The sequence below is a fragment of the Nicotiana attenuata genome, unplaced genomic scaffold (assembly GCF_001879085.1).
Source record: "Nicotiana attenuata strain UT unplaced genomic scaffold, NIATTr2, whole genome shotgun sequence".
In the NCBI taxonomy this organism is placed as follows: domain Eukaryota; kingdom Viridiplantae; phylum Streptophyta; class Magnoliopsida; order Solanales; family Solanaceae; genus Nicotiana; species Nicotiana attenuata.
This window is the reverse complement of record NW_017674567.1, coordinates 30,376-54,104: the sequence shown is the minus strand read 5'-3', so window position 1 is coordinate 54,104 and position 23,729 is coordinate 30,376. Positions and strand designations below refer to the sequence as shown.

At 41.5% G+C, this 23,729-nt stretch overlaps 1 pseudogene; it reads left to right on the top strand.

Annotated features, from left to right (window-relative positions):
• The first annotated feature begins 12,465 nt into the window (after nt 1-12,465).
• LOC109218911 lies at nt 12,466-21,272 on the top strand (annotated as a pseudogene).
• Nucleotides 21,273-23,729: the final 2,457 nt, after the last annotated feature.

The following is a 23,729-nucleotide window of genomic DNA, read 5'->3' as shown; positions in this document are numbered from 1 at the left end:
AGGTCCTTCAAAGAGAGGAGAATGCCCCGAATGGATCACTTGGGGTAATTAATGTGGGCGAGTCGCCGCCTGGTCCTGAGTTCTCCGAGGGGCAATTCCGAGACGCTCGGAACATGAAAACTCCTGATATGGGGACGAGCCACGAAGGGCATGATATCTTTCGGGAATGCCTTGTAGGGATCGAAGGTGGTCCAGACCTAGATGCTTCTTTTATTTTCGACGAGGCCCATCGGCTATTCAAACTAGTAAGTTTTTGTCCTTTAAAATTACGCCTGCGCCTTATCCTTGTTGTTCTGAGCCTAACTTTTCCCTTTTTGGAAGGCTGTGACGCTCCATAAAGAAGCATTCTCCAAGGCTCGAGCCGAGCTTGCTCGATGTGAGGCCGAGCTTAAGAAAATCTCGGAAGAGAGGGACGGTCTTAAAACCCTCTATGTCAAGAAAGAGGAGGAGATCAGTGACCTTCGAGCTGAACTGGCGGAGGCTCGTCAAGAACAGACCAAGCTTGTCGAAAAGGTAACATACCCTTTGGAGTTTTGTTAAGCATTTGCCCGATTGGTCGGCTAATGCTTCAACTCTGCAAGCTTAACAAAAGGGCGAGCTGGTGGAGCAGCTCCGAAAGGAGCTCAAGATGAAGGAGGCTGAGACCCTAGGGTGGAGGCAAGGCATGGACTGTCTCGCTTCGGAGAAGGATACTCTTCGGGAGCAGCTGGTTTCAATCGAATGCCAGCTTCAAAGTGTGAAGGAGGAGAGCCTGGCTCGAAGCCGCAAAATCGAGGAGCTTGAAGCTAAATCTGCCGCTGAGTTTGCCAAGGCCAAATCTGATGCAGAGGCATTATATCTTCGTACCGAGCCGACGCTGAAGCAGCTAACACCCGGGCAAAGGAGATCTCCGCTGTGACCGAAGTTAAGCTATCATATGCACTTGATCATGCCAGGCGACAGTCCCGGAGAGAAACCCTCGAGGAGGTGCATGCTCGTGGATTCGATCTCTCAGCCGATATTGAAAAAGAAAAGACTTTGGAAGAAGAGGCTGCCGCTTTGCTTTCTGATGACGAGGATTCAGCCAGTGGCTCTGAGAGCGAAGGAGACAAAGATGAAGTCCCCGAGGGGGAGGTTCCCAAGGACGAAGCTCCCGAACGTGCAGATGTCGAAGATGTAGCTGCCAAAGATGTGGCCCCGGAGTAGATTTAAGTTTCTTTATTTTGTGTTTTTGTGCATGTACCCCTCGTGTAAATATCTTTTGTAATCATCTCTCGGAAATACAAAAGAAACTCTTTGTTTCAATTTTGACTTGTGTTGAATTTCATTTTGTCCTTCTATGTGGAAAATTCGATTGCACAACTCAAATGATCAGTTCGAGTACTAGTTTGGACCCAGAACATACTAAACCCTTAGGTTTTTATCGATCAATATAATACCCCTTAAGGTTTTTGTTAATACTCGAGCTAAGTTTAAATTGATTTGATGTGAGCTCAGGATATCAGGACTCTTGAGTCCGAGTTGAGTGAGAATAGAGGTGTCAAACGGGCCGGGTTGACCCGGGCCCGGCCCGGCCCGGATCGGTTAAAACCCAGACCGGCCCGGCTTGGTACTTAGGGGGCCGGGTGGGCTGGGTTACTGGGGTTATGGGGGTTGGTCCGTTCACTTTAATTCATCCGGTTAACCGGACCGGTCAAACCCGGTCAACAAAAATCCTTGTAGAACCGGTTAACCGGCCCGGACCGGTTTAAAGGGTAGATTTCAATTTATTTTTTAAGGTTTTAGAGTCTAAGGCAATGCAAAACCTTTGAATTTACTCTTTTTCGTTAATTTACTTGTTAAATGTAAACCTTTCAATTTGTAAGTTTGAATTTTGAAATAAATGTAGCACTTGCAATTTATAAGTGTAATTTTTTTTCATCTTCATTGTATTCTTTATATTTTTACTTTATATTAATATAAATTACAATAGTTATACAAAATACAATTAAAAAAAAACTAACCCGACCCGGCCCGGCCCCTTGGACACTTAACCCTTACGGTTCATTTTTTACCCGGATGAATCCGAACCCGTTAAGCCCGGTAACCCCTAACCCGTATCCGGACCGGTTTGAAACTCGGAGGGTTTCAACTTTTCCCTACCCAGCACGGGCCGACCCACCCGTTAGACACCCTTAAGTGAGAGAAATGTCTCAAACTCTATATATTTTGGCCCTTAGGCTCTTTTAGGTCGGCCCTTAGGCTCTTTTATATCGACCCTTAGGCTCTTTAAGTTGGGCCGATTCGCCCTCTAAAACGGCTATAATTTTTCCCTGTTTTCGGCTAAAAGACTTAGTGAAAATTTATCTATGCCTTAGCATGTGTTTTTTGTACCCATTGGGTTTTTCGAAGGTTCAACGGATCAGGACCTTATTAGTAATTTGTTTGTGTAAACATGATCGAATACCTAGTTTTCTCGAAGGCTGACGTTATCGAAGCCTCTAAATTATTCGAGGGCTAGTTTTATCGAAGCCCTTTATCTTTGTTTTTGACGAGGGTATCCTGATTTAATCGGTTTTTTCAAAGTGTTTGAAGGCCTTTAATTTATGGTGGAAGTCGGACGTCTCCGAGCCGCATGATTTCGGCCGTAGCCTTTTTATACGACCATAGTTTTTAATATGGCCGTAGCCTTCGGGTATGTCTCTTGGACTTGTTTCCCGATAACCTTTCAAACTTGTTCGAAAAGTTAGTCCCCGAGTATGTTGGCCTTGGCATTTGTATCGAGGGGATGCCTCTTTGAGGTCTTATGAGTCCAAGTTTTTGATGACTCAGATGTACTGACTATTGATGATAGTCCCCGAGTATCTCGGGGTTGCATTCGTGCTTTGGCTCTTGAGCCATTTCCCATAGGATTATAAGTGCAGAGCTCGTATAATAGTAGACTTCTTTGAGGCACAAAGTGTTTGTGATATAAACAGAATGCTTCTTCAAATAATTGATACATGCGTTCATATTTTGCTGTTGGGGCTCGACTATTCTATATGGACACGGTTCATCTGACCGTTTGGCCCATTACAAAGTTTTCCTATCGAGGCCCTTTTAGGCGTGAAGTATTTTCCTCGAAAATATGACCTCCGAGGGTGATTCCCCCAGTATTCGAGGTTTATTGAAAAGAAGCCTTGGATACTGTTGAGTTCTCCTTAGGTAGCATATAGTTGTTGCCTCGTTAAATACCTTGCCGGTAAAACCCATTTGGGACAAAATCCGATCTAAGGGAAAAAGAGTGCAACACATGCTTTAAAACCTAAGGCCTTCTTGTAAAAAGGTGCCTTCGATAGCTTTGATCGAACACCTGGAATAAGTTAGTTTCAAATTCAAATGGATAGGAAAGATACGTTCATACCTTAGCAATAGTATCGTTTGAGTAACGATACGTTCCAATTGTTCGGCAGTGTTCACTTTCCACTGTGCTAAGTTTGTAAGATGCTTTACCGACAACTCCGAGGACTCGGTACAGTCCTTCCCAATTCGGTCCTAGTTTCCCTTCATTCGGGTCTCGAGTATTGAGGGTAACTTTCCGTAGAACTAAGTCCCCGATTTTGAAGTGTCGAAGGTTGGTCCTTAGTATCTTTCGATCCTTTGCTTCTGCGCGGCCATCCGAACAAGCGATGCTTCTCATTTTTCGTCTAATAGCTCGAGGCTAGTATTCATGGCCTCGTGATTTGACTCCTCTGATACATATCGAAACCTGGCGTTGGGTTCTCCGACTTCAACACGGATGAGGGCCTCAGAGCCATATAATAGAGAGAACGGAGTGGCAGCCGTGCTAGACTTCGATGTTGTTCGATATGCCCAAAGGACCTCGGGTAGGACTTCTCTCCATTTCCCTTTTGCATCATCCAACCTTTTCTTCAAGTTTTGAATGATAGTTTTATTTGTTGACTCGGCCTGTCCATTTCCACTTGGGTGGTATGGTGTTGATAAGATCCTCTTTATTTAGTGTGCTTCGAGGAACTCCGTTACTTTGCTGCCGATGAATTGTATTCCATTATCACGTACAATCTCAGAAGGTATCCCGTACCGGCATATGATATGGTTCCAGATGAAGTCAATAACTTCTTTTCTCTGACCTTCCCGAAGGCCTATGCTTCTACCCATTTAGAGAAATAATCAGTCATAAACAAAATAAACTTAGCTTTACCTGGGGCCGCTGGTAGGGGTCCGACTATGTCCATTCCCTATTTCATGAAAGGCCACAGGGATAGGACCGAATGGAGTTGTTCTCGGGGCTGATGGATCATCGGTGCAAATCGTTGGCACTTATCACATTTTTTGACAAATTCCTTAGTATCTTTTTCCAAACTATCCCAGTAATATCCTGCTCTAATAATTTTTGCGAACCAAAGACTTGGCGCCGGAATGGTTCCCGCAAGTGCCTTCGTGGATTTCTCGTAGAACAAAATTTGTGTCCCCCGGCCCTAAACACACTGCTAATAGTCCATTGAACATCTTCCTGTACAATGTTCCATCTCCATCTAATGCGAACCTAGCAGCCTTGGTCCGTAGGGCCCTCGATTCTTTGTGGTCCGAGGGGAGTTTCCCATTTTTCAAATAGTCGATATACTTGTTCCTCCAGTCCCACGTCAAAACTTGTTGAATTTATTTTGGCATGACCCTATTCAACCAAGACCTCGATAACTGAACAACAGTCCCCGGGATGATGTCATCTTCTTCGACCGAGGATCCCAGATTAGCAAGTGCATCGGCCTCGCTATTTTGTTCTCGAGGCACATGATCCAAAGTCCACTTCTTGAAGCGGTGCAAAGTTACCTGTAGCTTGTCCAAGTAGTATCGTTGCATTCTATCCTCTCGAACTTCAAAACTTTTGTTTACTTGGTTCACCAACAATAGTGAGTCGCACTTGGCTTCAATGACATCTGCTCCCAAGCAATTAGCCAGTTCGAGACCTGCAATCATGGCCTTATACTCGGACTCATTATTAGTTAACCTAGAAGTTTTGACAGATTGTCTGATGGTACCACCCGTAGGTGGTTTTAAGACAATTCCAAGCCCGGACCCCTTCATATTCGAGGCACCGTCTGTAAAAAGGGTCCATACCCCCGATGATGTACCCAAACTTAGCAGGAGTTCTTTCTCCACTTCGGGTATGAGGGTCGGCGTAAAATCGACCACGAAGTCAGCTAGGACTTGAGACTTGATGGTCGTTCGAGGTTGATATTCGATATCGTACTCGCTAAGTTCGACGGCCTATTTGGCCAATCGGCCTGATAGTGATAAGTTAGGATTTTACCATGATTATACCCTTTACTTGCTATTGCTTTTGTTACAAATTGCCATAAAATAGTCCCAAGAGGCTTACAAATTGCACTTGATTGCAGGTTTGAGCGACAAGATGACAAATGTCAAATATCGGCTCAAAACGGAGTGAAACCTGCCAAGTGTCAAGTACAAGTGAAGTAAGGAACATGAAGACCTAGCACGGACAGCACGGATTTGCCACGCGGCCGCGCTAGGAGATTCAGAGGGGTAATTTGAGGTGCAAGCCACGCGGCCGCGCCCCATTCCTGCGCGGTCCGCGCAAGGGAAGTTCAGAGAAGGCTTAAGTCTCGCGCGGCCGCGCTACATATCAGTGCGGTCCGCGTGAAGGAGATTCAGAGACATGGAATTTTGGCCAAGTCAAAGCTATGCGACCGCGCCACATTTCTACACGGTCCACGCCAACCACTCATCGTATATCGTACTCGCTAAGTTCGATGGCCCATTTGGCCAATCGGCCCGATAGCTCGGGCTTATGAAAAACATTTCGAAGGGGGTAAGTGGTTAATACACATATAGGATGACATTGAAAATATGGTTTTAGCTTTCTTGATGCGCTTATCAATACAAGTGCTAATTTTTCTAAGTGAGGTTATCTAGTTTCAGCATCTCCTAGAGTCCGGCTTACATAATAAACAGGGAATTGCGTACCTTGCTCTTCTCAAACTAGTACCCCACTTACCGCTATCTCGGATACTGCCAAGTATAGGTAAAGTTTTCCATCTACCTTCGGGGTGTGAAGCAAAGGCGGGCTACGACAGATATCGCTTTAATTCTTCTAAGGCTTGCTGACATTCCGGGGTCCATACGAAATCCTTTTTCTTTTTGAGTAAGGAAAAGAACCGGTGACTCCAATCTGACGACCTTGAAATGAACCGACCCAGGACAATAATTCATCTCCTTAGTCTTTGTACGACCTTCAAGCTATCCACGATTGTGATATCCTCGATGGCCTTGATCTTATCGGGGTTAATTTCGATATCCCGATTCGACACCATGAAGCCGAGGAACTTACCCGAGCCAACTCCGAAGGCACATTTCTGTGGGTCAAGCTTCATGTTGTACCTTCTTAAATTTTTTAATGTTTCCTGCAAATGAGTCAAATGGTCCTCTACGCGCGGGGACTTAACCAACATATCATCAATGTAAACTTCCATTGTTTTACCTATTTGTTCTTCGAACATTTTGTTGACTAGGCGTTGATATGTAGCTCCCACATTTTTTAGCTCGCAGGGCATTACGTTGTAACAATAAGTTCCAAATTTAGTAATAAACAAAGTCTTTTCCTGGTCCTCCGGGTTCATCTGAATTTGATTGTACATGGAGTAGGCATCGAGAAAAGTTAGGATCTCGTGGCCGGCCGTAACATCGATCATACAATCGATGTTGGGTAGTGGGAAAGAGTCTTTTGGGCATGCTTTGTTCAAGTCCTTATAGTCTACACACATTCTAAGTTTATTTCCTTTTTTAGGAACTACTACTACATTGGCTAACCATTCGGGGTACTTTACCTCCCGAATAGACCCTATTTTAAGAAGTTTGGTTGCCTCGTCCTTTATGAACGTATATTTCACCTCGGATTGGGGCCTCTTTTTTTGCTTAACCGGTTTGAACCTGGGGTCAATGCTTAGCCGATGTGTGGTGATTTACGGTGGAATCCCTGTCATATCTAAATGGGACCAAGCAAAGCAATCCATGTTATTAATAAGAAATTGCATGAGCTTTTTCCTGAGTTCGGGAGTTAATACCGTTCCCAGGTATACCTTTTCTCGGGCATGTATTCGATCAGTATGACCTACTCCAGTTCCTCGGCACTTGATTTGGTTGCATTGGACTCTTCGGGAACGACGAAGGTTCGAGGAGTAAGGAAGTCCTCTTCTTCGTCTTCGATTACCTGATGCTCTGCTTCCGCCGAGGCTGGGGGCGGTGATTGCTATTTAGCCGCTTGCTTACTTTTGGTGCTCGATTTATCCGAGGTCTAAGGCTCTGGTATTGGCACCACTTCCTCGACTGCAAACATCTCCTTTGCAGCAGGTTGATCTCCATAAACCGTTTTCACTCCCTCCTCTGTTGGGAACTTCATCATCTGGTGAAGAGTTGAAGGCACTGCCCTCATGTTGTGTATCCATGGTCGCCCGAGGAGTGCATTATACCTTATGTCGCCTTCGATGACATGGAATTTTGTGTCCTATATGGTTCCGGCTACGTTTACTGGCAGGATTATCCCCCCCTTTGTTGTTTCGCTTGCCATATTGAAGCCATTTAGGACCCGGGACGCAAGTACGATCTTGTAGGCCGAGTTGTTCCACAACCCTCGATCTGATTATGTTTGCTGAGCTACCTGGATCCACTAGAACACGCTTTACTTGAATTTTATCTAAAAGAATAGAAATTACCAGGGCGTCGTTGTGCGGTTGAGATACGCCTTCTACTTCCTCGTCACAGAATGATAGGACGTCCTCGGGCACATAGCTTCGAGTCCATTTTTCTCTAGTGATTGATACCTTGGTGCATTTGAACACAAGTCCTTGTGGGACGTCGACACCGCCAACGATCATGTGGATTACATGTTATGGTTCTTCCTGTTCATTTTTTTCTTGCATCTCTCTCCCTAAAGTGGTTTTTAGCTCGATCACTGAGAAATTCTCGAAGGTGACCTTCGTTGAACAACAGAGCCATTTCTCCCCTTAGCTGCCTGCAATCTTCTGCTCTGTGACCATGTGTGCCATGATACTTGCACATTAAGTTTGGGTTCTTTGAGAAGGATCGGTTTGTATAGGCCCGGGCCACTTGGTGTCTTTGATTCTTCCAATAGCTGACATAATCCCCGATGCATCTACGCTGAAGTTGTACTCCGACAATCGAGGTGCCTCTGTGGGGTTAGTATGCTTATCGAACCCACTCTTACTCATGAGTCCTCAAGAACTTTGACCTCGATCGTTTCTCCGATCGTTTCGGGGGTGTTTCGACCCGAGCTGTTGTTTCTTCGATCGACATACGGCTGACCGCTCCTTGTTTGACCTTGATTCCCTGTCTGTGTCCCTCGGGGGCTTAACTGCCCACCTATTAGGATGAACTGAACCCGAGGGGGCTCTCAACTGGTCGTCCTCGACCCTGATTTTTGATTGATAACGGTTGTGCACATCTGACCACGTCACAGCTGGATACTCAATCAAATTCTGCTTTAATTGTCGAGAGGCAATCGAACTCCTTTCATTCAAACCCTGCATAAAAGCCTGTACTGCCCAGTCATCTGAGACCGGTGGTAGCTCCATTCGCTCCATCTGGAACCTGGAGACGAACTCCCTCAACATCTCGTCGTTCCTTTGTTTTATCTTGAAGGCGTCCGATTTTTTCGTGGCCACCTTTATGGCCCCGGCGTGTGCCTTCACGAAGGTGTCTGCTAATATAGCAAATGAATCAATAGAGTTAGGAGGTAAGTTGTGATACCAAATCATAGCTCCTTTCCACAAAGTTTCCCCAGACGTTTTCAACAGGACTGATTCAATCTCATCGTCATTCAAGTCATTTCCTTTGATCCCGCAAGTGTATGAAGTAATATGCTCGTTAGGGTCGTTGGTCCCGTTATATTTGGGTATATCGGGCATGCAGAACTTTTTAGGAATAGGCATCAGAGCCACGCTATGAGGGAATGTTTTTGTAAGAACTTTTTGGCATCTAATCCTTTCAAAACTGGAGGCGCCCCCGGTATTTGGTCAACACGGGAGTTATAAGTTTTCACCTTTTTGTCATTGTCTTCAATCTTCTTTTCTCCGGACTCGATCCTCTTGGTGAGCTCTTCGAGCATCCTAGTCCCCGAGTCATTTCCGTTTGACCTCTCTGGTGCTGGTTCAGCACGTCGAGTGTTTTCATGTTCAAATACACTCTGGAGTCTTATTTTGACTTTGAAGTTGAGCAATGGCGATCTGTTGAGCATGCAGCATCTCAAATATCACTTGGAGGCTGATTCCCCCATCACCCACTCCTTGTGTTCCATGACCACCAGATCGGGCTTCCCTGCGTACACTCCTTCCGGGGTCTGTGCCTAAATCCGCGTTTAGAGCAATGTGTGAACTAACATCAACTGGTTCCATATTTGGAACTTCCGTAGGGTTTATTGGTGGTACACCGACCCCTATGTTGTTGTTTTCTCCAAGACCTTCGTTGTCATGAACGGGTGCGTTTTGTGAGCTAGACATGTTTCAGCCTGAGAATCAAAAAATCTTGACAAGAAAAAGTGTAAAAATAACGTGTGTAATGAGAATCACTAAAGAAATAATCACTATTATCTTTAGCCCCACGGTGGACGCCAAACTGTTTACCTCAAAAATACGAGTAACAATTAAATTTGATTTGTGGTTTTAAAGATATGTGATTTAGTTCAATACTAATTGATAATCAAGAAATATGAAGTAGAAATGAAAGAAATAAGTGAATCAAACCAATGTTACTCGGCAGTAGTGACCTCGAGCTTAGTGACCTCGAGATGAACCAAGAACAATAAAATAAGAACAGTACAGAGAAAGGACAATTCTGATGAACAGTAAGCGAAAAGTAGAGAGTAAATTCTTTGCCAATGATTAGGATGTGTTACAAATGATTGGTGTCCCCTTTATATAATAGGAGAACCCTAATTAAGGTACATTTCTATTTACAGTAAGGAATATTATTTGGTACAACTGTCTAACCGCCTAGTACGAAATCGTACAATCCTACTCCGGAATTTGCGCCATGATCTTGGGGACGTGGCACGAATCTAGCTCATACTGTTACAAATCCATAACGGTACAATTTCGGTGCTCGACCCCGGTATACATCGTGCTTCAATCTTTGGGTATTGCACTCTGTCTTCGAGTTCGGACCTGGTCCCTCGAGCTCGAACTCGACCTTACCTGAACTCGGGCTTTGAACGACCTCTCGAGCTTATAGATCGAAGGTATACGATCTTGACCGCATATAGTTTCAAAAAAGAAACATTAACAAAAATCAATTATAGTTATTTGTTAAATATTCTTATTAGATGAACTTAACATTTGAACAAAATTTGCATTATAAATCAAACATTCACATGTATCTTTTGGAAGTTGATTCCGAAGTTAAATAACAAGTTACTCATTCTTTATAAAGCTTATTTTTGTCATACGGCATATTAATAAGTTAGATTGAAGTCAATTTTTAGTAATAGCAATAATAACAAAAATAGATCAAACATTATTAAAATTTAAACTCCACAACTAAATAGTCAATAAAATCAGATTTTGAAAAATTTAAAGAAAAAACGTATGAATTTAATTTCTATAAAAGTACACGTTAATGGACGGTCATTTTTTACATTTTACAAATAAATGCAATGACAATTTTTTTTTGTCGTTAGTTTAAGATCAACAAAACCCAGTGTATTTTTGCAAGTAGGGTCTAGGGAGAATAGCGTGTATGCATATTTTACACCTACCTAGTGAAGGTAGATATGTTGCTTCCAGTAGACCCTCGTGAGAAGAAGGAGAAGAAAGAAAAGGAAGAGAGAAGAAAAAGAGGAAGAAAAGAATAAATAGTACTAAAAGAGAAATATGATAACTGATGTGAACTAAACAACATAACGTGTGTGTGTGTATATATATATATATATATATATATATATATATATATATATATATATATATATGAAGGTACATACGTGCTACTAATACTACTGGTAAGAAAAGGAAACTTTCCTTATATCCTAATTCCCGACCTCCACGCCTCCTATCAAGGGTATGTCCTCAGTAAGCTGAAGCAGCGCCATGTCCTGCCTAATCACCACCTCGACCTCTTCTCAAACACGCCATGGCCAACCTCTTAACATGAGCATCAATGTTATTCCTCTTAACATACACGAACCATCTCAACCTTAACTCCCGCATATTATCCTTCACAAAAATCACTATCTTATCTCTCTTGGTGCACCCACTCATTCATCTCAATGTCCTCGGCCTCATACAGTATGGTTGGCGTTAGTTTAAGATCAAAGGGGCTTATCATCAAATTCAAAATTTGAGTTGGGTATTACTTTGCAAACCGAAAAGGTCAAGGGCTTAAGTAAAATTTACTCTGAAACGGTGTTTTTTTTAGGTTTTCCATCCGGTGTTCAGTGGCGGACCCAGGATTTTGAACAAGCGGGTTCAATCGAAACGGTAACAACAAGTAGTATAAATGGTGTCGAGTATGACAAGCAGGATTTAGTAGTTTTTTTTGGGTTCTCCATAAAGTGATCTCGAAATAAAGTCCTTTTGTCGGTGCTCAACTGTTTTAAAAAGTCGTGCATATATGAACAAAATATAAAAGCTTATTCATTTATGTTTTTAACGTTTTATTGATTTAAATTAACACATTTAACAAGTTTTCAAACTTTAACAACAACAAAAAAAAATCAATTTATCCACTTTATAAACTTATTAACTCTAATATATCTAACAAAACATAGAACTGTTTGTATTTTATAAATAAGAAGCAATTATTTGCAAGCAGACGACATAAAAAGGATATACAAATTACAAATAAATAAGGAAAAAAAGCTAAGCACTAAACCAAAAAAATCAATATAAAATAGATAAATGATTTCAACATAAAACTAATTAAATAAAACTAACAAGTAATTCCAACAAATGTATTTGCATGTTTTAACGTTTTTTAACAAACAGATAACCAAAATTAACTTTGTTGAAATGCTTAATTATTCGAAATAGAATAACTTTAGAATGATTTTCATTGAATTCAAGTAAAGAAACATGTTGAAAAAATAAGAAATAAAGATACTTAAAGTGAAAGAGGAAATATGACGAATACAAGACAGTAAACTAATAAATGATTTGACATGCAAAAGCCCAATTTAACTTTGGGAAGTTGGTTGCACACTGTTCGCATGTGAACAATACGAAAAAAAATATTGGAAGAGGCACTAGCTGGGATCGAACTCAAAACCTGACGTAATAGTTGAACCCTCATGACCGCCCCACAGCAAGAAGATGGCTTGAAACAAGGGGGTTCAAATAATTAATTTATACAAGTATTTCGCTGTTTTTAAATATTATTATCAATATATACCATACAATTTTTTGACACGTGGGTTCCGTACCTGTATTGAAACCAGCCCTATTCGGGGCAGCACTTTTCTTACCATGACTCGAACCCAGGACGTCAGGCTGAGACAAGAGTCATATCCACTGCACCACGGTGGCCGTTTTATTATTGTTACTGCTACCAATTTATTTTAAGAAAGAAACACGTATTAATTTAGTTTCCGAGAGAAAATTAACCGCGACTTGACACTGGTGGGATCGGAAGTGGAGCGCGCTCACCCCTGCACGACGTGGTCGGTCAAAACCCTAGGCTATTATTAATCAACCAGTGGTGCGTAATCTTTGCTGTAATTGCCGGATCGGAATCAACTTTAGCAGATACCTTAGCATTATTCCAGGTAATTCAATCTGCAGCATTCATGATTTGAATTCAGCATATGCTTAGAACTTGCATTTGAATTATTCAACTGGTAGGCCACTACGTGCCTTCAGATTCATTGCGAAACACATCTGTAGCATTCACAGTGAATCTTAGATCCTTGCTTCTCCGCAGATCAAGTATTATTTTACTCGCTTTGTTCAGATATTTTAGTGGATCGAATTATGAATTTGCATTCTTATGCGATAAGTTTGTAGTGCCTTTAATCGACAATGTATTATATGGAGTCGCTAGTATTTTTGTGGACCTAAATTTCAATTTCAGGTCTGTTGCGTGTATGTTCAGAGACGATTTGTCGTGCATGCATGTTTCGTTTTTTCATGCAATTGTAGTGATTTATTTGCCATCAGGATTCTAACAGGAAATCCTGCTAATCTAGAATAGATAGCTCGAGCTTGTTATTGTTGCAAAGCTACATGCTGAGCGTGTGAGTGATATCTGATGTGCTTGTAAGTGAGTTATGTCTTCAGATTCCATCTCAGGCAATCTTAATTGTTTCTTTTAATTAGATGGAAGGATTGGCAATAGATGTTTTGAATTGTTCTGAGATTTAAATGTTACTATAATTTTTTTTTAAAGTTATAAACACAAACAATATGCTACTATTTTTTATGTACTATCTGTTATAGCAGGTTACTTACCATTTATTCTAGCTTAACAATTATTCTATTAAATAGAATTACCTGAAATTACCTGTTAAGTGACCTGATTGTATAATAAATTTTTTTAACACCATGAATGCATAGAACTTAAACTCTAATTTTATAGGTATAAAATGATTTTCTAATCATAATTTTTTGACTCTGTGACTGATAAACATAACCTAGTCAAGATTTTATGATGGCTGGTCAACGAAATAGCTATGGGAAGCGCTCTCATTCTCAGTCTAATTATGCTGACAATGGGAGAAACAAAAGGAGAAATACTGGCTCCGATAAGGATCCTTTCTCTGTTGGTCCTGACGACACAGTGTATCGATACTTATGCCCTGGGAAGAAGATCGGCAGTATTATTGGCAAGGGAGGTGAGATTGTTAAGCAATTAAGGGTTGACACTAAGTCTAAAATCAGGATTGGTGAGACGGTGCCTGGCTGTGAGGAACGTACATCTACAGCTCAACTGAGGAAACAAACGACTTTGATGGCTCTGAAGATCATGTTTGTCCTGGCCAGGATGCACTTTTGATGATCCATGAGAAAATTGTTAGCGATACAGTTGACAAGGACTCTGAGGATACTTCCCAGGTTACTGTTAGGCTTCTAGTACCTTCAGATCAGATTGGATGTATTCTTGGGAAAGGGGGTCAGATAGTACAGAACATTCGTAGTGAAACTGGTGCTCAGATTCGTATATTGAAAGATAACCATTTGCCTGCATGTGCACTGAGCTCGGATGAACTTGTGCAGGTAATGGAGGATCATATCCTATTTGACTTTACAGCACTGTTGTTCTCCCTGTTAAGTACTTCTTTACATTATTTCATTGGGCTGTTTCAAATAATTGTCTTGCTAATTAAATTTGATCTAGTGCTGAATGTTCATTTACGAAGTTGCAATTTTTTTCTTTTTAATTGGTAACTGAATGAAATTGCAGGCTTTCTCATCTCAACCTATTTCTTTTAGTGTTCTTTTGGCGGTCCCTTTTCTGATTTGTCACGTGAAGGAGTAGGCGAATTGTACTCTGCTTCTTGAAACTTTTTTCTTGTGGGCAAGCTTCATTATTGATAAAAATTTGACCACTTCACCAGTAATTGGCATGAGTGCACGCTAGGATTTCAATGACAATCTTATTTGCATTAGTATTGGAGACCTGAAAATTCATTTTCCCGGCTGACCTCATTACTTATTGGTTCATTGGGTTTCAGATATTTGGTGAAGCAACTATAGTGAAGAAGGCTCTTTATGATATAGCAACTCGTCTTCATAAGAATCCATCCCATTCTCAACACTTGCTTGCTTCTGCTGCACAAAATGTCTACTCTTCGAGTTCACTTATAGGTCCTACTGCTGGTGCTCCAATAGTAGGAATGGCCCCATTGATGGGGTCTTATGGGGGCTACAAAGGGGAGACTGGGGACTGGTCAAGGTCTTTTTACTCAGCTCCAATGGATGAGTCATCTTCAAAGGAATTTTCTCTCCGTTTGGTGTGTCCTACTGCAAATATTGGAGGTGTTATTGGTAAAGGGGGTGTCATAATCAATCAAATTAGACAAGAATCCGGTGCAGCAATCAAAGTTGATAGTTCTGCTGCTGAAGGTGATGATTGTGTGATTTCAATCTCCGTGAAAGAGGTAATTTCTATTTCTATTGATGTTTTACATCGGAGTGTACAATTTGAGTATTTTTGTCCACCTGTGAAGATTTATTTTCGTGCTTCCTTTTTTTTCCTCTAGTTTTTCAAGGACACATTTTCTCCAACTGTTGAAGCAGCATTGCGCTTGCAGCCAAGGTGCAGTGAGAAAGTTGAAAAAGATTCTGGTCTTATTTCATTCACCACAAGATTGCTGGTCCCAACATCTCGAGTAGGCTGTCTTATTGGGAAGGGAGGAGCCATAATCAATGAGTTGAGGAAAATTACGAAAGCTAATATTCGTATACTCTCCAAGGAAAACCTCCCCAAGGTTGCAGCTGAAGATGATGAGATGGTGCAGGTAAGCATATTGATAAGAATTGAAAAGCTTATATACACCAAAAGTATCTGCCACTCTTTTCTTGAAATAAAAAGAAGTTTGTGGTCTCTCTCTCTGTACTCCTCATTTGTAGTACGAGTATCACATAGGAATGAAGGGTCTTTGATTTTGGATGTAGACATATTGAGGAGCCATATATATCTTTTCTTTAGGTCAATATTAATAGAATTAAGATGTCTTTAAAAAAAATTAGGAAGGGTCTGGTGAATATAACCTTTGTCCCACTGTTTGCATCGTTCAATTATTCTTTAGTAATTATTTTGTTTTCGTATTCTCCTGCTGAACTCCTCCGTTCATGAAAGCAACCTCCCCCAGCAAGGAGAAAAGAAAAGGAAAAGGAAAAGGAAAGATCAATTGCACAGTATTGAAAAGATGGGGTTGCCGATGTAAAACTCTCTTAAGCTAGTCTTTATTTCTCGTGTTAGGTCTTATTAGCATTTCCTTATGCTTAGCATTCTTATCCTTTTTGTTTTTTCTTATTTAGCAGGAGTATTTTGTTATATTCTCTGGTTTACTTATGATTATGCTTGTTATTTGCTCATCTGTCCTCATCTATATGCTTGAAACATTTATCAGATATCAGGAGATCTTGATGTTGCGAAGGATGCACTCATGCAAGTAACTTCACGTTTGAGGGCAAACCTTTCTGAGAGAGAGGGTGCCCTATCTGCCTTTGTGCCAGTTCTTCCCTACCTCCCATTGACAACAGATTCAGATACCTTGAAACATGAAAGTAGAGACACTAGAAGACATGAACGTGGACATTCTTACTCAGCTGGCTATGGTGGTATGGGTGATCTTCCACGTGCTGATGGTTATGGAAGTTACAGTGCTGTCCAGGTAACATATGGTTTCATTGCTTAGAGGAACATAAATGAAAATTTTGTGGGATTCCTTAACTTCCCTTGCTATGTATATTTTCTCGAATTTTTGTGCATCGTTTGTTGTTAATTTCTAATTCCATCTGCAGAGTAGCAGCAGTAGCAGCATAGGATATGGAGCTTATGAAGGATATTCCCTTGGGCGTTCTGGTGGTTCTAGGTAAGGTGTTCTGGGCGTTCCACCTTGTCCTGAATTTGGTTGTTATGTTGTCTGCTAAATATACTACAACAACAGCTATGCCTCAATCCCAAGCAAGTTGGTGTTGGCTATAGGAATCCTCAAAGTCCATATCGCTCCACTTAAGCTTATTTCAGTCCAATATTATATAAAATAAAGTTAAAAAGAAAAGTCTTGAAAGGAAAACCAGCATGAGCTATTCGGTAAATTTTTGTTTACTTTTAATTCCTATTTAGCTGCTAATTGATCACATGTTTGTATCTTGCATGTTTATGTCTGACCTTTAGACATCAATTAGCACTTGTGATTCTGATCAATCTCTCTCCATCTGCTGCACATGACTTTTTGTATAGCTTATCTAACTATAATTGCTTCGAATTTGGAAAACGAGAGTTACAATTTCTTGTTCTTATTATTCACATGTTAAGCTACTGCTGCAGGTCATCGGGGCAGGACCCTGCTTCACGGAGAAAAAGTTATGGTTACTAGAGTGTGTAACTGGACCTGCAGGTAGCTCCTGGATCCCCTCTTTGCATTGCATATTTGCACTGCTTCTTTCATTTGATTGCGCCAAAATATCATAGATAGCTCAGCTATACTAAAGTTATGAGATTCTGGTATGATAACCTAGCCTCTCTCCCTGAATTTGAAACTAATGCTATTCTTTTCTTCCTTTCCCTCGCAACAAAACAGCTGAGATATATGAAGCCTGAAGCCAGCCTAATGAAGCCTCCTGCCTAAACCAGAAGACCAGATGAATGAGGATTTCTGAACTATGGCCTACCTTGATGCTTTTTCTTAGGAGGACCATATCTGAAGATTTTACCTACTAATTTGCCATGTCCTGACACCATATACTTCCAAGCTTAAAATCTTTCAGTCCCAAGAACCTGCATAGCCAGCACGCTTTTATCCTTTTTCCCTTTGTGTGATTGTACTACAGATGCAACAACAACAACAACTACTACCTAGTAAAATCCCACCAAGTGGGGTCTGGGGAGGGTAATGTGTACGCAGACCTTACCCCTACCCCGATAGGGCAGAGAGGCTGTTTCCGATAGACCCTCGGCTCAGAAAGATGGAAATAAGAAAAACAAGAAAAGACAATTCATTAGTAACTCCAGTAGAAATCGTAATAGTAGCAGAAGCATAACAATCAAAAGATGGATGACATGCAATAACAGTAACCAGGCCCGGGGCTCAGATAAACACCAAGTATAGTGTGTATTCAACATGAACTGCAAGCCATCTAAGGCCAACCCTAATCCAACCCCGCCTCACCCCCGGAAAGAAGTAAGAAAAGTTCTACTACCCCCTAACCTACAACCTTAATGCTTGACCTCCAGACCTTCCTATCAAGGGCCATGTCCTCGGAAATCCGCATTCGTACCATGTCCTGCCTGATCACCTCTCCCCAATACTTCTTACGCCTCCCTCTACTTCTTCTCGTACCCACCACGGCCAACCGCTTGCACCTCCTTACCGGCGCATCAAGGCTTCTCCTTTGCACGTGTCCGAACCATCTGAGCCTTGCTTCCCGCATCTTGTCATCCACAGGGGCCACACCCACCTTCTTCCGAATATCTTCATTCCTAATCTTGTCTATCCTAGTGTGCCCGCACATCCACCTCAGCATCCTCATCTCCGCTACCTTCATCCTCTGGATATGTGAGTTCTTAACCGGCCAACACTCTGCCCCATACAACATGGCTGGTCTAACCACAGCTCTATAAAACTTACCTTTGAGTGTCAGTGACACTTTCTTGTCACACAAAACCCCAGATGCAAGCCTCCATTTCATCCAGCCCGCCCCTATACGGTGAGTAACGTCCTCGTCGATCTCTCCGTCCCCCTGAATCATCGACCCAAGGTACTTGAAGCTATCTCTCTTCGGGATGACCTGTGATCCAAGCCTCACGTCCCTGCCTACTTCCCTCGGCTCAGCGCTAAACTTGCACTCCAGGTACTCTGTCTTAGACCTGCTCAATTTGAAACCCTTAGACTCGAGGGTCTGTCTCCAAACCTCCAATCTCGCGTTAACACCGTCCCCTGTCTCATTAATTAGAACTATGTCATCAGCAAATAGCATACACCATGGCACATCCCCTTGAATATGGTATGTCAATGCATCCATCACCAAGGCAAATAAGAACGGGCTAAGCGCAGAGCCTTGGTGTAATCCCATAACAACCGGAAATGGTCTGAGTCGCCTCCCACAGTCCTAACCTTAGTCTTAGCTCCATCATACATGTCCTTGATCGCTCTTATGTAGGCTACCGGCACGCCCTTAGCCTCAAGACATCTCCAGAGCACCTCCCTAGGAACCTTGTCGTACGCTTTCTCCAAGTCAATAAACACCATGTGCAGATCCTTCTCTTATCCCTGTACTATTCCACCAACCTCCTTATAAGGTGGATAGCTTCCGTAGTGGAGCGACCTGGCATGAACCCAAACTGATTGTCGGAAATAGACTCACCTCCACCACCCTCTCCCAGACTTTCATGGTATGGCTAAGTAACTTGATACCCCTATAATTGTTACAACACTGGATATCACCTTTGTTCTTGTACAACGGTACCACTGTACTCGACCTCCACTCATCCGGCATCCTCTTCGTCCTAAAAATTACATTAATCAACCCGGTCAGCCACTCCAATCCTGCTCGACCCACACACTTCCAAAACTCAGCCGGTATTTCATCTGGCCCAGTCGCTCTACCCCTACTCATCTTACGCAAAGCCCCCACGACCTCCTCCACCTTAATGCGCCTGCAATACCTAAAATCTCGAAGACTCTCCGAATGCCCCAAGTCCCCTAGCGCTATATCCCGGTCTCCCTCCTCATTTAGAAGACCATAGAAGTATGTCTGCCATCTCTGCTTAATCTGGGACTCCCCCATCAATACTCTACCATCCTCGTCTTTGATGCACCTTACTTGGTCCAGATCCCGGACCTTCCTCCCCCGCACTTTAGCTAGCCGAAACAGCTTCCTGTCCTCGCCTTTCTCCCCCAATTCCTCGTATAGACGACTAAACGCTGCATTCTTAGCCTCCGTGACCGCCAGCTTTGCCTCCTTCCTAGCCTCTTTGTACCTCTCCCTATTCGCTCTCCTCTCCTCCTCACTTGTGCTCCCTGCCAACTTCGCGTACGCTACCTTCTTCGCCTCCACTTTACCTTGGACTACATCATTCCACCACCGGTCGCCTTGGTGCCTGCCAGAAAAACCCTTTGATATACCTAGCACCTCTCTCGCCGCCTTCCTCACACAGTTCGCCGCTAAAATCTCAGCCATGTCCTGATGTCTTATTTTTAGTTTAACTTTTTTTTTTGTTTGGATGAGTTATAGTGTGATTTGCTTATTTGATGGAGCAGATGCTAGACCTGTTATCCTCATACTGCTCTGTCTAGTTTTTTCTAGTGGATAATTTAATTTATGACCCAATGTTGGAACATAAGCCATTGTGCAGTATCATTTATTTTGAATTTTATTTCATCTTTTCTTGTTTGCTTCTGAAAAGCCTGGATGTTTGCTCAAGATGTGATCATATTCAATCATATTTTGTTCCACGATCAATTTATTGGGGAAGCATCTTCCAAATTTAGATGATTGTTTTGAAGAGGATGTTGTGGATACATGAGCATGCAGGTTGAGCTAAAGGCTTGCCTGCAGTTCTCTGTCGACATAGATTTTGAATGTAATTGAATACTATATTATATACCAGTAAAAATAATTTATCTTATCTGATTTATGTTGCCAGTCGCTGTGGACCTGACAGTCCCTTTGGAGGAATAAGTTACAGTAAGCAGTAAATTTGGCGGTAAGTTTTTGGTATGCTTACAACATGTTCTTGTGGTTATGATTTAGTTTGTGTGCTAGCTAAGATATAATTTGCTTCAATCATCAGGTCAACAGACCTTGCTCATATTATGAACATAACAGGTATTTCGCTTTCTATGCATTTAGTTCACAAGAATGTTTCCTTTTTCAATTTCAAAAGGCATGTGGTTTCGTTTCCCCCTTTTTTCTTAGGTTGATTTTCAGAGGTGAATATTACCATTCCAATTACCTGGTCTTGTTTAGTTCAAGAGTGTGCCTTTTCGGATCTAAATTTCAGCTTGCACTTATTTCCTTTCGTCTTGCCTACTATTCTCAAATGTGGTTGGTGGTTTTTTCTTCTGATGCCTTTGCTATTGCAACCCTTTTGGGAAATAATGCTCCATTTAAAGAATCATGTGAAGAACACCGATGGTTAAAAGCTTTGAGAGAATTATTTTTCACAAACACAATCATGGTGTGCAAGTAGAAGCTGAAGGCTAGATATTGCTCTCCTGCAAGTACTTGTACCAAGTTGATGCCAAGTAGGAAATGGCCTCAGCTAGGGAACCCAAGTAAGAAAATGCTTTTTATGGCCAAGTATACTATGAACCGTGTATATTATGAATTATGATTACCGTAAGCAATTTTCTCTCTCGGGAATTTGGTGCCGGTGGGAATTTAAATTGTATAGGCAAGTGGCTTCCTTGGTGAAGAGCCGAAATTATGTTAAGCTCAGCTCACCTCTTATGGTACTTTTTCTGAGAAACTATTTTCAATTGCTATTGATTATATTCTCTAATTTATGATTGCCATCATTTGGTGGTACATAGAACTACTAACAGAGTTTTTTTGTGGCCCTTGGTGACCAAACAATTGCATGGTGCGTTATCTGCGAAATAAACATGGACATTCAGTGTGGTAGCTTTGTCTTTATATATCTTTGGGGGTTAAATCTTTCTGTTGTCGACAGATGTGTGCATCATCTTAAGGGTTGCAAACTGAAAAATGCCGCCCTTAGTTTGATTATGGCATGGCATAATTAGCTCCCAATGCTTGTCTATCCGAATTGGATTTCAAATTAACCTGTTACCAAGGATTTTTAACTTTTCTATATCACAAAACTTGCTGGTGATAATGTTGTATTCATGGTGCCATTAATGAAGCACATAGCTTTGTTTTTCTTAATTTATGAAACGCATAGATGCACTAGACTCACAAGTCACAACGGTACTTTTGAATTATGAAATCCTAGAAAATTGAAAATCTATACATGAGGACCTAAAGGACCTCCGCTACTGTTTACCCTTCTGTTTTAGTTAGGAATAATTGTATGCAGTATTAAATTTTTATGGTGCATCATAAGCAACCCCAAAATTTACATACGACTAGATATGATGCTAGGTCTAAGTGTCAAACAGACCAAAGACAGCAAAAGCTGAATCAACGAAATTCCATAAAGGAGGGGTTGGCTAATTCATATGTCGACAAGCCAGCTTGGTAGAATATGGAGCAGTAAATTCGTCTACCTAACTCAACACGGAAAGGTCACGAAAGTACAACTAAAGCGCCTGATTTGCGCAGTTCGTTTATTGCCTCTGATAACATCTTAAACCTTAGTGTTCGTACACCATATTTTGGGGAGGAGCTTTAGGATTGATTCGTCTTTTTCTTAAGTTCTGGGGTGATGGGGACAGTGGGTGGTCACATCCAAACCCTAAGAACACCTCCAAACTATCTTGCTTTTTTCCCTTTTCTCCAATGGGCATTACTTAGAAATTGACTGATCCATAGCCATCTTTATGTAAAGAATCTAAAAGAGTCATTAATGTTATAGGTAGATTTCCTTTCCTACACAAGAATCCATTATTTATCAACTCCTAGAAGCTGCCCTCTTTGCTTCAACCCTCATTCGTTTCATGCACTGTCAAAGTTAGTTTTCTTTCTATTCCATCCAATGGGCTTCTCCTAACTTCTTTTTCTTAGATGAAATAGGAAAAAGTTAGTTTTCTTTCTATTCCATCCAATGGGCTTCTCCTAACTTCTTTTTCTTAGATGAAATAGGAAAGCTCTCTTTCTCTTTGCTACAGGGAATGTTAGATTTCTCCTTCGGGAAACTTCATTTTCCCAAAAGTTCAATGATTTGATAGTCAATTTTATTTATTTATTTCATTCATCTTAAAGTCTTGCATGAGGTAATAAGGTTACGAAATGCAGCCAAGGATGACTTGCCGGCAAGATCGATCAATTCTGCTTGAGTACTTTGTAGTTCTCAACTGAAGAGTGGAGATTAACGATTTTGATTGGCAAGTCATTTTTGGCTACATCTCTGCCTCATTTTCTCATGCCAGATTTTTGATGATAGAACTATTTTCGTGGGATTGTGAATCAGACTGTGGGCAACACCAAGAATCTATGAGACCACTAGTTGAATATCCCGTTCCTTACATTTTGATTTGTGACACTCATGGATGCACGTCCATATATAAGTAAATAAGTTGACATCAGGTTTTCTAGCGTATTACCAGAGTTATGGCGCATGTTCTTTTAACTTAATATGCAGGGTGGCAAGAAGCCAAGACTCTTTCATGGCTTTCAACAGGATTTAACTGTAGATTCAAGAAGGTTTATGGTTTGGATCATAGACCAAATGTCGAACGTCCGAATGTGAGGGAATATGGGTTAAAGGTTCATTCGACAGGAAAACATGATGTCGGATGCTATCGTGGCCCTACGGTTGTGACGAACTTGCTCTGATACCAAATTTGTCACCACTCAAAACCGTAGAGGCCGTGATCAACATGCGACATCAGGTTTCCCAGTTGGACGAACCCAATCATGGTAACATAAAGCAGTAACTAGTGGAAGAAAAGAGAGGAAGTCTTGAACACTATTTAGACGAAGTGAAGCATCCGGTGGCGATCTTACTGTGCTTTAACAGTAAAGCATGTGTGGCTGGTATCTGGAAATAGGTAGGTCATGGACCATGAAAGGTTAATTTGGTGATTAACAAATGTGATGCGCAGTCAATTATTTGTAAAAAAGTACTCCTATGAAGTTTCAACAAAAAAATTAAACCACTAGTATATTGTAAAAAAGATGGTTTCCAGAATTAGCTAGTCAACATTGCTCAATTATATTGTTATCTAAACAGTTAATTATTGTTGATGCCAAAGCAAGTTATCCTTTGGTTTACTTTGGGAGTGTTCAACAAGTCTGGGGACACAGTATTCCATTAAGAAATGTAGTTTCGTTTTGATTCCATTTTGTAAATTGCGATTCCAAGTATTTTATAACATTTTCTGGCCTGCTCCACAAGCAAGAAAATATGGGGGGGGGGGGGGGGGGGGTAGGGGGGGGGGAGGGGAGGGAGGGAGG